At 43.4% G+C, this 15,024-nt stretch overlaps 1 protein-coding gene across 1 annotated transcript in view; it reads right to left on the bottom strand.

The window, feature by feature from the left end:
* The window catches only part of KCTD1 (potassium channel tetramerization domain containing 1), a 104,486-nt gene extending 89,774 nt beyond the window's left edge, over positions 1 to 14,712 (bottom strand). Inside the window, exon 1 of the mRNA XM_050323110.1 lies at positions 14,681 to 14,712. The gene's annotated coding sequence lies outside the window, so the exon portion shown is untranslated. The remainder of the gene's footprint in view (positions 1 to 14,680) is intronic.
* Positions 14,713 to 15,024: the final 312 nt, after the last annotated feature.

The following is a 15,024-nucleotide window of genomic DNA, read 5'->3' as shown; positions in this document are numbered from 1 at the left end:
CCAACCCAGTCATCCTTCAAGTTCAGCCACCGGACTACAATGAAAACTACGATTTTAAAAATAAAAAAGGGGGAGATGACGAGATACAGAAGAAAGAGAGAGAAAAATACGAGAGATGGAGAGCTGTTTATACTAAATACTAAAAGGACTTGATATAGACTCATGGACTCTACGTGTTTTGAACAGTTTAAAGTGATGTTTAATGTTGTATTTTGGTTATATTAATTATATTACATTAGAATGTGTTATTCCCCTCATGAATTTGCTCTCTCCTGATTGGTTGAAATTTCCCGTTCCCTGATAGGTTAGTATTTGCCGCAGTGTGGGCGGTACGGTTAATGCTGTCAGTTAATGTGATTGGTTTATGGTTACGTCATACAGTTTGTGACTCCCCTATTGGTTGTACCCCCATGTCAATCTTAAAACTCCTCCCAAGTTCTAGTCCCTTCTACCCCAGACCCTATAAAAGGCCTGTCTTCCCCTCGGCTAAGCGATAGCACCCGTCACTCCTCAGACCATCAATAAAGCCTGCAACAGAGAGATGAACTCCTTGTGCTGTCCGTATCTCATTCCCTCACCCGGGCTGCGACAGACAAAATCGCCTAAAATTCACCTACCATTTTACCAACATTGTCACTCTTTACTGCCAGGGAAAGGTGGAGGAATTAAGTTGATTTTATTTGTAGATTGGGCTAGGCAGAGAGGTTTCATATTATTATTTCTTAGCTTGCAGACTAAAGCATGTACTGCAAGTTGGAACAAAATTCATCTTCCATTTCTCCACTATGATTTGTCTCATAATAAACTTTAACTTCTTCTCTAAATTATTTCCCTCTCTGTAATTTCCTCTGGTGACTGTTAGACCCTGAAGTGCCACTAGCTGCAAAATTACAGATAGGAGTATTTTGAACTCCAGTCATTCACAAGAAATTCATAATCCTGACATCCCACAAATATTGTATTTGCTGTGAGATGAAAGGAACTTATTCTCTGCTTTAATTATGTTCTATTCATTTCTATAAACTAAAATTTTTCCTTATTCAAGTACCTTTACATTTCTTTCTTGCCCACTCCAGGACTGGCAGATTTCAAATGACTCATACCAAACTGCACACTTTTTGCAGCAGAACATGATCACTTACAGGAGTAAGGGAAGGAAAATACACAAGAGCAGTGAAAGGAACCTCTGGATTACAAAATTCAGTAACTTTTATAGAAAAATAATACGAAGAGTCCAGTACAGTTCTCCTTAAAAAGGGATCACAGATTTGTTTTAAGGTATTAAGTCCTGTCTTTACAAAATCTTCTCTCCTGTCTCTCTCCCAGGGACCAGCCCAGATGAACCTTACTGTGCCAGCCCATGCTGAGCTGAATGATATTTGCTGTCAGTTAAAGAACCATCAAATCACAGACTGGTTTGGGTTGGAAGGGACCATTAAAGGTCATATGGTTCATCCTACATCAGGGAGTTTCCATTTAGTATCAAAATATAATTCCTCTTATCAGCTTTAGACTTTCTGGCTTTGTGTTACTTTTTCTATTTCTGATCTTTGTGAGATAATTGTCCTGGCTGGTTCAGTTTGCAAAGGCAGGGAAACACACATGGAAATAGGCAGGAGTAATGCTGCAGCCACTTCTAGGCAAAAGGTGAGAAAAGCCGAGTCTTCCAGGAACAAGACCAGTTTCTTTTTTACAAACTAACACTGCTACAGAAAGACTTTCCTAGTATTATAGAAGAGTAAAATGAAAGATATAATTTCTTTTCTCAACTGTATTTGTTATACCATCTACCTTTATCATATTCTCAGTCTTATCTCTAAACAAACCAGCTCCTTTGGTGCATTTTGAGTCCCTTCTGTGTTTACTCTAACTTTTGTTCGACAGCGTGGCCAGAAGAGTTCACGCATGTCAGAAGCTGTCTGCTTGCAGGTCAGGCTTTGTACCCCTCCCTGGTACTGGGAAGCACTCCAGCAGAGGGTGAGGAGCCTGACTGCATTATGGGAGGCTCCTCTCACTGCCCTCCAGGTCCTGGTGCTGCCTGGAGCCCCTGCAGCAACCGAGCACCACAGTGTGACCCTTCTGCTGCAGCTCTGCTCTTATATGACACAGAAAACAAGAGGTTTCAAGAGGTTTTTTCATAACCTGAGAGTGTTTTCAGAGAGCACAAAATATTTCTACTAATATTTGGCACTTTTTATGTTGGCAAAGCAGCAAAATTAATGCCATCTTCCTCTTTACATAAGTGTATTTGGGTTCCCAAGTATTTCAGAGTCTTGTCTTGCCCTGGGTTACTAAGGGGCCAGATAATTTTCACAATGTTTTTACCTCTATATGTCCCAACCTATTGTTCTGACAATTCATCAAGGCATTTTACTGCCTTCATTGCCAACCCTTCACTCTTCTTTCCTCTGCAGCACTTGCTTTCTTTTGTAAAACAGATGCTAGGGCAGAATTTTGCATCTCACCTCATGGCTACTAGATTTTCTTAACAACATCTTCTGAGAAAACTTATCAATGACTTTCTGAGATTTCCCTTAAAATTTATATTAAATAGTTCTGCATAACCCACAGCTTCACTGAGATCTTCAAGATCTTTTTTTAGGAAGTTAAAATAGGCTTCACTGTCACTGGATCAGTCTTGCTTAGCATTAAGCAGATTTTATAACTTGCTAACTTATATTTCAATCCTTCTTTCTTTTTCATTTGGCTGAGATGATCTTGATTTTAAAGTAAAATACATGCTGTGTTCCAGTGATTTGGTACAGCAGAATAGTCTATTTTTAAGGTAAACTTGCATGATTTTGTTAACAGCTATCAGCCTTGATTGATGCCATCTGCTCTGGGATGTTTGTTATTTTAGCATGTCAATCATGCAGTTTCTCTTCTGATACCTCAATGTTTGACAGGCACCCATCTATAGTAATGAAATAAAATATGTAGAGGGTGAATGTATTTTCAATCAGTAAAGACTGATGGGAGGATATAATGTACTCTCTATAATTGTATCTTGTCATTTTTAACTGCCCCTTTGATCCAGCAAATCCACTAATTCTCTTTCAGATATTTAAATTTCTCATTTGTTTGTAGAGATGTGTCTCTTTGCATCTGAAATTTCCTCTCAGTTCTCCTCTTTTCCATCTTTCATTTTCCCTTGTCAGTTTGTGTTCCTTTCTTTTGGGTTAGTCAGGGCTAGATTTCCTTTTCCTGGAGGTTACCTGTTTGGTTCATCTACCGTGTTTGTTTTTCCTTGCCTTCCTGCTTCCTATTTGGTTTCAGGGTATGCATACCTTCTGTGATGCAATTATGGTATGCTTAAGTAGTTCCATGTTGAGGGCAAAGATTGTAATGCCTTCACTTCTGACTCCTTTCATTCTCTGTACCTCTTTCCTACCCTCTCCTCCCTCCAAATCCAAGAAATTTAAAGGATCATATTTTAATTGGAGTGCAGTTTAAGTGTTATCTTGTTATTAGATTTCTATCTCTACCCTAGAAGGCTTTATGTGATGTTTTGTGTTTCTTGTGTTTCACCAGGGTGGGGGAGTATTTGTATTAGCTTCTTTATTTAGGACTGGCCCACACCCAAGTCTCTACACTTCTAGAAGCTGCATGAAATGCAGTTGTGACAGAAACAAGTGGCAAATGCAATTTCAAACAAAGGTCCTGCCAAGGCGTTTTGAAGGGAAATGACAAATTCAGATCGGTCAGACCATTTGATGCTGGAGCATGCTTCAGTAAGTTCAAGAGCACTAGTAGGGTTTTGGAAAAAAGCTGGATGTGTTGACAGGCTGGTGCTCTCTAGAAAGGGAGGAGTTGCTTTGCTTTTTTTACACCATGATCCTGTTTAACCATGTTTGCTAAACAAGAAACTGAGAAAAGAGAAAGAAAAATTCTGGTTTAAGACCAAGAGACACACATGCTTTGTTTTAGCATCTCCTTGCCATGGTAGGACAAATTGCTTTAATCAGTTTCAAAAACCATGCAAAGCTCTGGAACCTAGAGGAAAATTTGAGGCATTTAAAGGAAAATGCCCAGAGCACTGAGAAGAGGGGAAGCCAGAGGATCAGGGAGGAAAGGAGTGACATCTTGCCTTCTGCTCACACACAGAGAGGAGGAGTATGATCCATACAGAAAGTAAGAATTAGGAAAGGGTCAGGCAATGCTCTGAATATGAACAAACGGTTTGCATGAAGAGGCTGGCCATGAATGACACCAAATCACTGGACCACAAAGATGCAGCCAAATCCATACAGGTCCAGCTTAGAGTGGGGGATCTGGGAGTGTTCAAATCTGGATGCCTGATCCAGTCCCACTCCAGTTCTGCTTTGGCTAAGAATCTGCTTCCCTTCCCTGCAAGCTGGTGCAGCAGCCAGGTGGGAGATGTGTACCCTTCAAGTTAGGATGTTTGAGAAGCAGAGTAGGCACGAGTGCCACCACACATAGTGGATGTCACTTCAGAAAGAGTATCATCGACTTCAGCATGTTAGTATGGGTCCTATTTGGCTGTGGCTATGGGAGAAGTGTCCCTCCTGATGTAAGTGCAGGGCTGACACCTCTACAGGAGAAGAAGAAGAAGCAATCTCCAGTTTCACATTAAGCTCTCTGTGGCTGTAGCAGTAAGGCAACATTACATTCAATAGACTTCAGCTTTAAAAGGAGGTCTGTAGAAGAGAATAATAGCACCAACGTACTTTTTAGGGCACAAAAAATGAAAAAAAAAATTTTTATTTGAAACTGACCCTTGGCAGCCTGCTTAAAAGAGCTTGAAACTATCTGAATTACATAAGGAAAAAAAAAAAAAAGAAAGAAAAACATGCCCACAAGGGCTGAAAAATCACTTCAGTAATAGATGACTTTTAACTTTACATCAGAAAATGTTTGGCAGGCATAATTTCAAAGTGTTAGGGAAATGTGTGTGATGACTGCTTGGGTGAAAGAGTAAATGTAGTCCACAGCGAGATTTATCAAATGTTCACATAGGCAATTAGAATCTGGCAGGGCCAGCCACCCGTGGAGAAGGGCAAAGAGGACCACAGCTCTAAACTTTGAAAAGTTAATGAAGCCAACTGATTTCTCGCAGAAAATTTTTCTTTCAGTGTGTTCATGTGTCATGGGAATGCTAGTGAGCAGAAGGCTCTGACAAAATGCCAGCTATGAGGCATAAGGGAAAAAAACCACTCCAAGCTCCACCAAAGGCCAAACCACCCTTTTCCTTTTTTAAAGCTGCAAAGATTCTTGATGTCCCAACACCCCTGAGCATCCTTATACGTTATCCTTAACCACACAAACAAGCCTATTGACCTGACTGGGGTTATCAAGACAGTCTTCCAGGACTGGCCCCTTTTCAAAGAGACCAGAAGAACACCAAACTTCCCGAGGCAGGAATATGTGCAGAGGCTTGAGCTCACCAGCAAAAGGAGCAGGCAGTGTTGTCTGGAGGATTTGTGAGAGCAGTAGCTGACTATCTGCTTACAAAAGGAAAGAGGGACATCAAGGCAAAAAAAGGAGCTAAAGGCTAGGGAAATAATAAGCAAACAACAAAAAAAAAAAGGCAGTTTCAACAAGAATGTAGTTTTCTTAGTTTTATGCTACAAATATCTAAGCAGCTTGCTTTTGCTGTTCTGCTGGAGTAGCATCCTACCAAAGTGTATTCTTCCAGCATCTTTTGTGGCACAAGGAGTTTTAAAAGAGAAGGTTTTATAGTTCAGACACCTCAGAGGTCTCTCCTCCCCGTGCTTGACACACGACTGTTTTGCAGCAAGCGATGACATTTGGGAAGGCGTTTGCTTGTGCGATCCCTTGGAGCGTGGGGCCATGACAGCACGTACATCCAGCCTGAGCGCTGCAGACTCCCGTGTGCCAGAAACAACGTGGCACCAAATGACACATACAGGCACTAGGGTGCCCCAGACTCGATGCAGGCTTTTGGAGAGTGATAGAGGTGCTAGAAATATGTAACAGCCAGGCCTCGCTGCAAACGTCAGAGGAGGGAACCAGATGGGTGAGTCTTATGTTCCTTGTAAGAGTTTTGACAGGTTGTGGATAATTAGTACGTTTAGACTGGAGACAAGCCAGCAATACCTTAGTCTTGATCCCACATGTGGGAAGTATGAGCGGGAGTAAGGGGTTCCCAGCACCTCCCAGGAACAGGCTGTGTCCTACGTGTAAAAAGTCAGACTGTGATCATATTTTTCACTTTCATCGGGACTGTGCTGACTTTCCAAGTCCCCAGGGATGCATGAAAGTCGTGTCTGTTTGGCCCAAATTGTTTGTAACTCATACTTTCCATATGAAGTTCACTATAAAATAACAAAGAGAAATTACTTAATTGAATTTGTTTGGAACCTAGTATCAGAGGATTGTAACAAATAGAAAACAGTCAAGCACCCATACAATCAGTTCAGGAGAAGTTACAAATTTCAACACACATGCAGCTGCCTTGTGGAAAACAATCAAAACTACTACATTTAATATGGCTATGCATACATAATAATTTCCATCCAGACGTGTAGAAGCACTTCATATTTTGCTTGAGACTTCCCATACTATTTTCTGGGACTAAAAGGGAAACTGTGGATCTCTGCAGCCAAGTGATTAGCCCAAGGTCATAGGGCAAGAGATCTGGAAGCAGAATTTGGGAGTCTCAGTGATGTACTCTAACCACAAGACCGCCCTTCAGTCTCTTTCATGCTGATGACTTTAGAACTAGCTTTAAAAGATCCAGTGAGACGCAATGATGGAAGTGATAGATAGCTACACTAGATAGCCAGAGGCAACAAAAATGATTAGAGGCATGTGGGGGTATTTCTAAACAAAAAGATTAAGACCAGAACTATTTCATTTAGAAAGAAAACAAGTAAAAATGTTAGAATTGAGGTGTATAAAATAATGAATGGTGTGAAGGAGAAATCAGATGCCCTTCATGAAACAAGAGGGCACCTAATGGAATTTAAAAAAGCATTAGCTTATAAATGGATAAGGATATCACTCTCCAGCTTATCTCTCAGCTTTCTCTGTGGAACTCTCAATTGCAGGACACTGATGTAAATACTTCAAGAACATTAAGGAAGAAAGGAAAGATTGTACGTAGCCAGTAACATATACAGAATTTTGAGCTAAAGAAACTACTTCTTCAAAGCTACAATTTTCCCCTGAAAGAACCACCTCTCTCCCTGACAAGGAGCTATCTTTTTTATTCCTAATTGAGTCTCACCTGCTCCTGTGCAGAAGGCCCAGCAAACCCTGCAACTGCTTTCTCATATGTCCCCAAAACAGGAATACTCCTGCCTACACATTTTTCAGGAAGTTTTTTCCTTGGAACAGCATTAACAGCCTTAGAAATTCAGTTTTCTGTTAGTGGCAAAAATCGTGTCCTCATTTTGCCTCCAGGAATCCCAAACTGTCTTTGTACCAGAAGCCACTGTCGGGAAACTCTGGAGGATAAGGAGGGTTGCACTGTCTCCTTCTGTCCCTGAGCTCACATTTGCAGCCACCTTTCCCTCCCTTTCCCTCTTTCTCCAGAGCCAAGCTGCAGATCCACGAAAGATTCCACCTTGATCTGGTCAATGACCATCTCTTGGATGTCTAGGGCAAATCCATTGGCCTTTTGTTTGTCTACACCGACTGGAGCCCTAATTGCCCAGCTCTCCCTTTTGACTCTCTTAGAGTCACTCCATTGGACTTTCATCAGCCTTCAAGGCTTTCTGAAATTTCCTTGCATCTCTGAGTTCCCTTTGATAATCAGGGTTTAAATTGTCCTCTGCTAATCTAGTCAGCCCTTTCCTCATTTTCTCCTGTAATGGTCTTCATGCCTTCCCCCCAGCCACCAGCTGGGACAGCTGCCTTGACATCACCATAGGCCGCCTCCCATACAGTCGTTAAGCCTTTCTAACCTCTTTCCTGCCATACCACTTAGAGAAGAACAGGCTGCTATAGACAAATGGTGTCAAATTTGCCTGTTGCTGACAAGCCAGGAATGTCTGTTTACCTTGAGTGAGTGGTCCTTATCGGATGGATTATCTCTCTTCAGTGTTTAGAGAAGCTTTGGTGTAATGGGTACATAATGGGCTACAGAAATGATAACGATCTCTGAATTATACGGCGCTGGTCCCTTGTGCTGAACTGGATGGACCATCAATCTCTCCTAGGGCAACTTAACTAAACCTCAAGGTGAGTCTTGCCTTATTTAGAAAGCAGGACACTTTGGGGAGACCGGCATCGGTATTTTAGCTAGAGACCCCCACTTCAATCCTTTCCCCAGCTCCTGGCAATCAGGGCACTCTTCTGTCCTTCCTTTGACAGCTTTGTGATCATGCTGATGGGCTTGTACTCCCTTTGTTAACTGTGATGTGCACCTCTTCCACCTAATGCCACAGCCAACTTCAGTTCACAGAGGGAAATAAAGATGTTTTAAGGCAAAGTGCTCTACCTTAGCAGCTGCTGGATACTTTGGTTTCCAGCAGTTATTTGGAGTTATTCACAATGTCTGCCGTTCCTCTCCTCTCTTTCCCTTGCTCCCCTGGCAACACTGGTAGCAGGAGTCATTATTAATTACTTGTTGAATACCTGCAGTGCTCTGCTGCAGCAAGAGAGATGGTCCTGCCCCACCAGGATTTATAAACTGGGCATACAAGCAAACTAGCGTGCAGAAAGCTGGCTGGGTGACTGGATGATGGAGAGGATGTTTTTAAGTTAATGTTTGTAAGAAGGTAAGGAAAAGAGAAAAGGGCTCTTTGCTCATGTTTCTTTACTAAATCCCTCCTCTCCTTATAGAGTGTGTTGAAAATAAAGTGAGTGCCACTAGATGGAATCATAGGAAACCTGGAGCATTAAAGGTCTAACTTGGAAAAAATTAAGAAAAAGAGTTTTGCAGCTGGAATTGAGAAGAAATTAAGGATCCTATCTAAAGAGCAAATCAGAAATTCCTCTGACTGACAAAGCTTATACAAAATTTTCATTGATCATAGAAGCAAACAACGACTGAGGATTTCTTTCTGTGAAAAATTCAGTTTTTTAAAAAAATTTTCTATCAGATGGTCTTTGTCAAATTTCTATCTAATGAACATGCAAAATAAATAGTGGTTTTCAGGTATGGAAATTGCTTCTTGACCAATTTATTTATATATATATATTAAAAAGTGGGGTTTTTTTTAAATAGCTAATCTTTTTCTCCACTGACAAAAATGCTGATGAAAAAACTTGGTCAGCTGTAGCCTATTGGTTGCAACTAATGTCACTGAGGTACTGGCAGTGCTCTTCTTGTAAATAGTCTCCAAGTAGGCCAGGTTTTAAAGATGTGTGAAGCAGAGTATTACCAAATTTAAGGTCTCACTTTTAATGCTGAATCTTCTAGATAATGTATCAGAAAAATGTTCTTAGAAACTGTTGGCTAAGCAGGCCCAGTTTATATCCATGCTTATTGCCATTTAGCTTGAACAGCTACTTCTCTTCTCTCTGGGATTCACTACCTGTGTGTCTTCACAGGGAGTAGTCATATCACTTTCCAGACTACACACTGCTAATGCCAACATTCAAGCCTCTTCTAACCTCCTTTCAAAAGACACATCCTCCACTCCCCAGTCATCCTTCTAGCTGCAGCTCCAGCTTAACCTCACCTTTCTCAAAGATGAATGCTCGGAGATGCACACTGTCCTTCAGATTAAGTTTCACTTGTGCATTATGCAGAAGTGTTAACATTTCCTCATCTCTGATGGAGATACCTTGCCTGAGACAACCTCCCATCATTTCTATCTCACCAAAACACAATGTGGCCTCACAGTTCTTCCGTGAGAACTAAAAATTGACAGGTGAGGTCTGGCAAAACCTACTACAGCAGTAGGAGAGAGTTTTGTTCCCGTACCAGCTGCCCGCTTGATAGATGCAACCACAGTCACAGAGTCAAGAAATGGGGTGCACACGCTTAAGCCTGCGTACTGCCAGTTACAGCCCTGCACGTTAGCTGTCCTGCAAATCATCCTGAATTACACCAGTGAAAATAAGGGAAAACCTATGCATGCCTATACTGAACCTGAGGTCGGAGGCAGAACTGAGTCAGAAATGCTGGCTGAGGGGGAACAGCCACAGCTGTAAAGGCCGTGTTTGAGAACCAGAAGCAGAAAGAGCCATCAATCTGAGTGAGACAGAACTCATTTCCCTATCATCTTGGAATAACCCTGCTGTGGAGTGTTACTTTGTGTTTTGTTTTTCTTCAGACTGTTCTTTATTCATGAGAGAACTGGGCAAGGAAGACCAGTTGAGTAAAAGCCACTAAATAATTTGTCGGGATGAGTTGTCCTTTGCCCCAATAAGCACTCCTAAGCTTTGTATCCCTCACCTGTAGAGTTCGGCTACATACAAACCACCTACAAAGCCGCATTTGTTAGCTAACCTGCCAACCACATCAAACCGTAACTTCCATCGCCAGTGGGGGTAGGCAGCGAGAAGAGGAGCTATCAGGAAAAGGTTATCAGGTGAGCCATTCATTTCATAAACATGGGCTCACAACTACTGAACGTTCTACAGCATCAGCTTTGGTTCAGCTGGATATGGTATGTTGTTTATTTGATTTCTGGATTAAAAGCGTGATTAAAAATACACATTAGAGAACCCAGGATTATTAAAGCTACAACATACTTCATCAATGTGGAATGTGCTAATGGCTTGCACATACGTTAAGATTTTTTTTTAAGGTGTTATCAGCTAGGAAGATAGTAGCTACTCCCTTCTCCCACCTATAGACATTCTCTAAACATATATATTCAATTTAATTTACCAGAGAAGTAGAGAAAGAAGAGATACCTCTGCCTGCACAAGTAGAAAAGGTGGACAAAATAAAAACAAAGATGTGCATTATATATTTTTCTCCTAGCATCAAACTTTTTTCTTAAAAAAAAAGAAAAAAAAGAAATTGTATTCTGTGGAAAGTGGGACAACAGAAATCTGTATTTTAATACAGAAAGGCAAATTAATTCTTTGTGAAGCAACACAGAAGTCAGTGGCACTATACCAGACATACCCAGGCTGTAAAAAGAAAACATAAGTGCAACACAGACCAACAGAAAAGATCCCATTTAGAGCAAGAATTATGTTTCTGTCAGAAAAAAACAACTAACTAAATTTATTTCCTGGAAGGAGATCCAACTTGGCTCTGCTGCAACAGTGTAAAAGGATCCAAAATAAGTAACAGCAGGCATCTCTGCTAAAATTTGCTTCTGATCAACATTATTTTTTCTCTGGTACCAGAGAAGAGTTGAACACGTATTGGAAGTGAGGTACAGTACTTTATTGCATGGAACATGTGAAAGAGGGCTAAAGCTCTGGCAGTTAAAACTCGGCTCAGCCAGGGAGTCAGTACATAGTCTTAAACAAACCACATGCACTCTCTGGGTCTAATTGCCACCTAAATACTTTCTATTTCAGGCATATAAACTCAGACTGGAGGGGGTGGAATAGTCTTAATTACACCCATGTTCTGTGTCTGCTTCCCCACACATTAAGATGTGAGGTCAGACCTTCACTGCAGGGATGTTAGCAACACTGAGGAGCCATCAGCTCCCTGAAGTACCACTACCTTACTAAATCCAGCTGATGACTAGTTACACAAAAGCAGGAACTTTATATTAAGCTGTAGTGGTGGCAGTTTGTATATACCAGCACACATTAATAAATGAAGAGTAAAGCACCATAATCACAATCTGTGCATCTGTGTCTGTTTTATGGTATCCTGAAAATGTTTCTAAAGTAGTTGGAATACAGAAAGCAGAAATTATTATTCCTTTCCAGCTGGTCTCATGTGAAATGCTATCTGACTGTGACTGGCAGATTTGGTATTTTGTTAATTGTGAGAGACCCTACTTTGAATAATGTACAAACATTTGTTATGATCAGTGAATATTTCCTTTCACATCGCATTTTCTCCATACGTAAACTTATCATAATCCAATAAAGAGCCTATGTGAGCAAGACTTCTCCATGCAACCTTTTCTCTACATGGGGGAAAGCCTGGCTCTTTTTTTCTAAACAATGTTCATGCAATTTTTCATTTCTGCCTGAGTGAGATCTGCAATGAATGGAAGTCTTCCTCGTGCAAAATCATTTGTTCTCAGGGTGTTCCAAACCCAAGGTTTCATTCAGAGACATCTAGTAAGATACATTTCTCAGAAACCAGTAACAAGGCACTAGACATGAGAAAATTGTTAATTAAAAAGAAATTCCAAAACCCAACCAGGGAACAATGCTGCTGTGACAAATGAAATTGTTATGGGGAAAAAAAAAGAATAATCAAAAGCCAACAGAGTCCTAAAGTTTCACAGTAATTTGTCTTTTAAAAATTAAATGTACACCAAATTTACGTTAAGTCAGTGTTTCTAAGAGACAGAGCAACACATAAGGTCCAAACCTGACTTAAATCCAGAAGAATTCCACTGAAATCAATGGTTACAGCAGTGCAAATCAGCAAGAGATCTAAATCTGTCCTAGCTGATTCCAGATCTATCTTTTATTTGCTATATGGCTTCAGGCAAGTCAGTGACCTTCTTTTTATTTCTCAGTTTCTCCATCCGTAAAATGGTGATAATATTGCTTGTAATACATGAAGACTGGGGGGACTATTTAGCTCCCTAACATAGTCTGGATATGGAAATTCCTGGGGATCGATCAATTTTAGTTGCCTCCATGACCTTTATTGACTCTTTATAATCTTAATACTTAGTTTTTGCTTGCTTGCATGTTTCTCTTTTAAAAACCACAAGCCATAGCCTGGAATCCTTATTTAAGTTTTATGCTGTTTACTTCTGTGGCAGGATTCATATGAGAAAACCGAGTATGAGATTTGGAACTTGGCCCCAACAACAACAAACTGTGAGGATATTTCAAACAAAACTCATAAATTACTGCATGAAATTAATCCCGTTTACATTAATTTTTTTAAGAGCACAGCTTATCAATTGACCCACTGATGTGCAAAAAACAAGGGCACAGATAAAAAAGGCTCAAATCTTTCTTCACCCTTATTTGAATAATGTACGCTGTGCTGGCATTTGGAGGAACAGTCGATTTTGTTCAAACAGGTCAACTGGGGAAAAATAAATAATAAAGAACAGCCCAACCTGAAAACACCCTAACGTCTGACAGCTCTGAGAGGGACCTCTAGTGTGTGCTAGAACATTTTGTGTTGTGCTTCGGGCGCAATTAATACACCAAAATCACCGCAGTCATTTTGAATAGGCGAGGGTAAATTTCGCCAAGCGCCTCCGACCCGCGGGGCCTGCATCCTTCCGCGGGCGCTGCCGAACCCAACCCTCAACTACTAAACTGACACTTTTCTTTTCTTTTCTTTTTTTCCTTCTCTCCTTTTTTTTCTTTCTTTTTTTTTTTTTTTCCCGCGGCCTCGGCGTGCGCACCAACTTCTCGGGTCATCCCGGAGTTTTCCCCACTCCGCAGGCCCGCAGCGCCCAGCCCCCTCCCACGGCCCACGGCTCCCGGCCCCGGCCGCTCGGGGGAAGATGGAGCTGGAACGTTGCCTTTCCTCCGGGCTCGTGGCTGGGAACAACAATAACTGGAGCCGCCAGCCCCAGAGCCCGCCCGGTGCCGCCCCCTCCCCGCACAGCCGGTGATGCCCGCGGCGCCCCGGGCAGTGCTGCCTCTTCCCGTCCCTTCCGTCCCCTCCCGCGCCGGGAGGAGCCGCGGTCCCTGGGCAGCCCCTGCCGCTCAGCAGAGAGAGAGGAGCGTTTCGCCCATCTTTAATTCTCCCGAGCAGTCCGAGCACGCTCGGTGCCCGCGGGGCACGCTCACATAAACTTGTACCGCGCTGATTGGAACAGGCGACGGGCGGCTTTCACCCCCCCCCCTTTTTTTTTTTTCTTTTTAAGGTTTTCCAGCCAGCGGACCCGGCTCCCTCTTGCAGGCCGGCGTCGGACAGCGAGGCCGGGGGGCGGCGCGGCCGGTCCCGGGGGGTGCCCCCGCGGGCCGTGTGCGGAGGGAAGGACCGCGGGGCCGCCCTTCCCTTTTCCCTCCGCCGCCCCGGCAGCAAAGGGCGCCGCGGGGCGCTCCGGGGGAGCCGCGGCGACGGGGGGAAGGTGCCTCCCGCTCTCGCCCTCACACACACAGACACAATGGCGGCCCCCTCCTGCCGCCCGGCGCAGAACAATGCCCGCCGCGCACCCCCGCGCGCAAACACACGCCTTCGAATGGAGCGTACCCCCCGCCCCGCACACACCGCCGCCTCAGTCCCCCTCGCAGCGGCGGCTTGGAAAGTAGGCGCCCCCCGCCCGCCGCGCAGCCCCCTCCCTCCTCCCTCCGTCGCTCGCTCGCTCCCTCCTTCCCTGTCTCCCCCGTCCCTCCCCGCCCGCTCCCGCCCGCCTCCCCGCGGCGCCGCGCGGGGGTTGCGCGGGGGAGCGCGGCGGGCGAGGCGGCCGCGCCGCGTCCCCGCGCGGGGAGCGAGCGCCCGGCACATGCGTGGAAAGCGAGAGCGGCGCCCGAGCCCCTCCGCACCCTCCGCTGCCAACAACAACGATCCCGGGGAGCAGCCCTTACCTGGAACATCGCAGCCGACAGTGTCCCTCTCTCTCTCTCTCTCTCTTTTTTTTTTTTCCTTACCCCCCTCCTTTTTTTTTTTTTTTTTTTTTTTTTTTTAAACCCCCCTTTTCGTTCTCCCCTTCAACTCCCCCCCACCCCACCAACTCACACTTCCGATATTTCTCTCTCCCGGCAGCGGTCTGCTCTCCTCGCTACACCAGAGAGAAATGCAATAGCTTGGCTAAGGTAGACAGAGCAAAATACAGAGAATAGTTGCTCCAGGGCTTTGAAACCCCTCAAGGCAAGGATCAGGATACAATTAGCTCATGTCTCTACCTCCAGTCTGAATCAATCTCCGAAATAAAAGTTAAATTAAATTAACTGATCACACGGGCATAAAATTGATCTCCTTCGAAACGTGCATATAGAAAGATATATATATATATCGCGTGTATTTTTTTTTTCGGATTTTTTGGTGGAAAAAACAGTCTCATTCCAGCCTCCAACTTGCTT

This window comes from Myiozetetes cayanensis, unplaced genomic scaffold (assembly GCF_022539395.1).
Source record: "Myiozetetes cayanensis isolate MyiCay16 unplaced genomic scaffold, myiCay2020 scf1, whole genome shotgun sequence".
Classification (NCBI taxonomy): domain Eukaryota; kingdom Metazoa; phylum Chordata; class Aves; order Passeriformes; family Tyrannidae; genus Myiozetetes; species Myiozetetes cayanensis.
The sequence above is the reverse complement of the archived record's forward strand: the minus strand, read 5'-3'. Positions and strand labels throughout refer to the sequence as shown.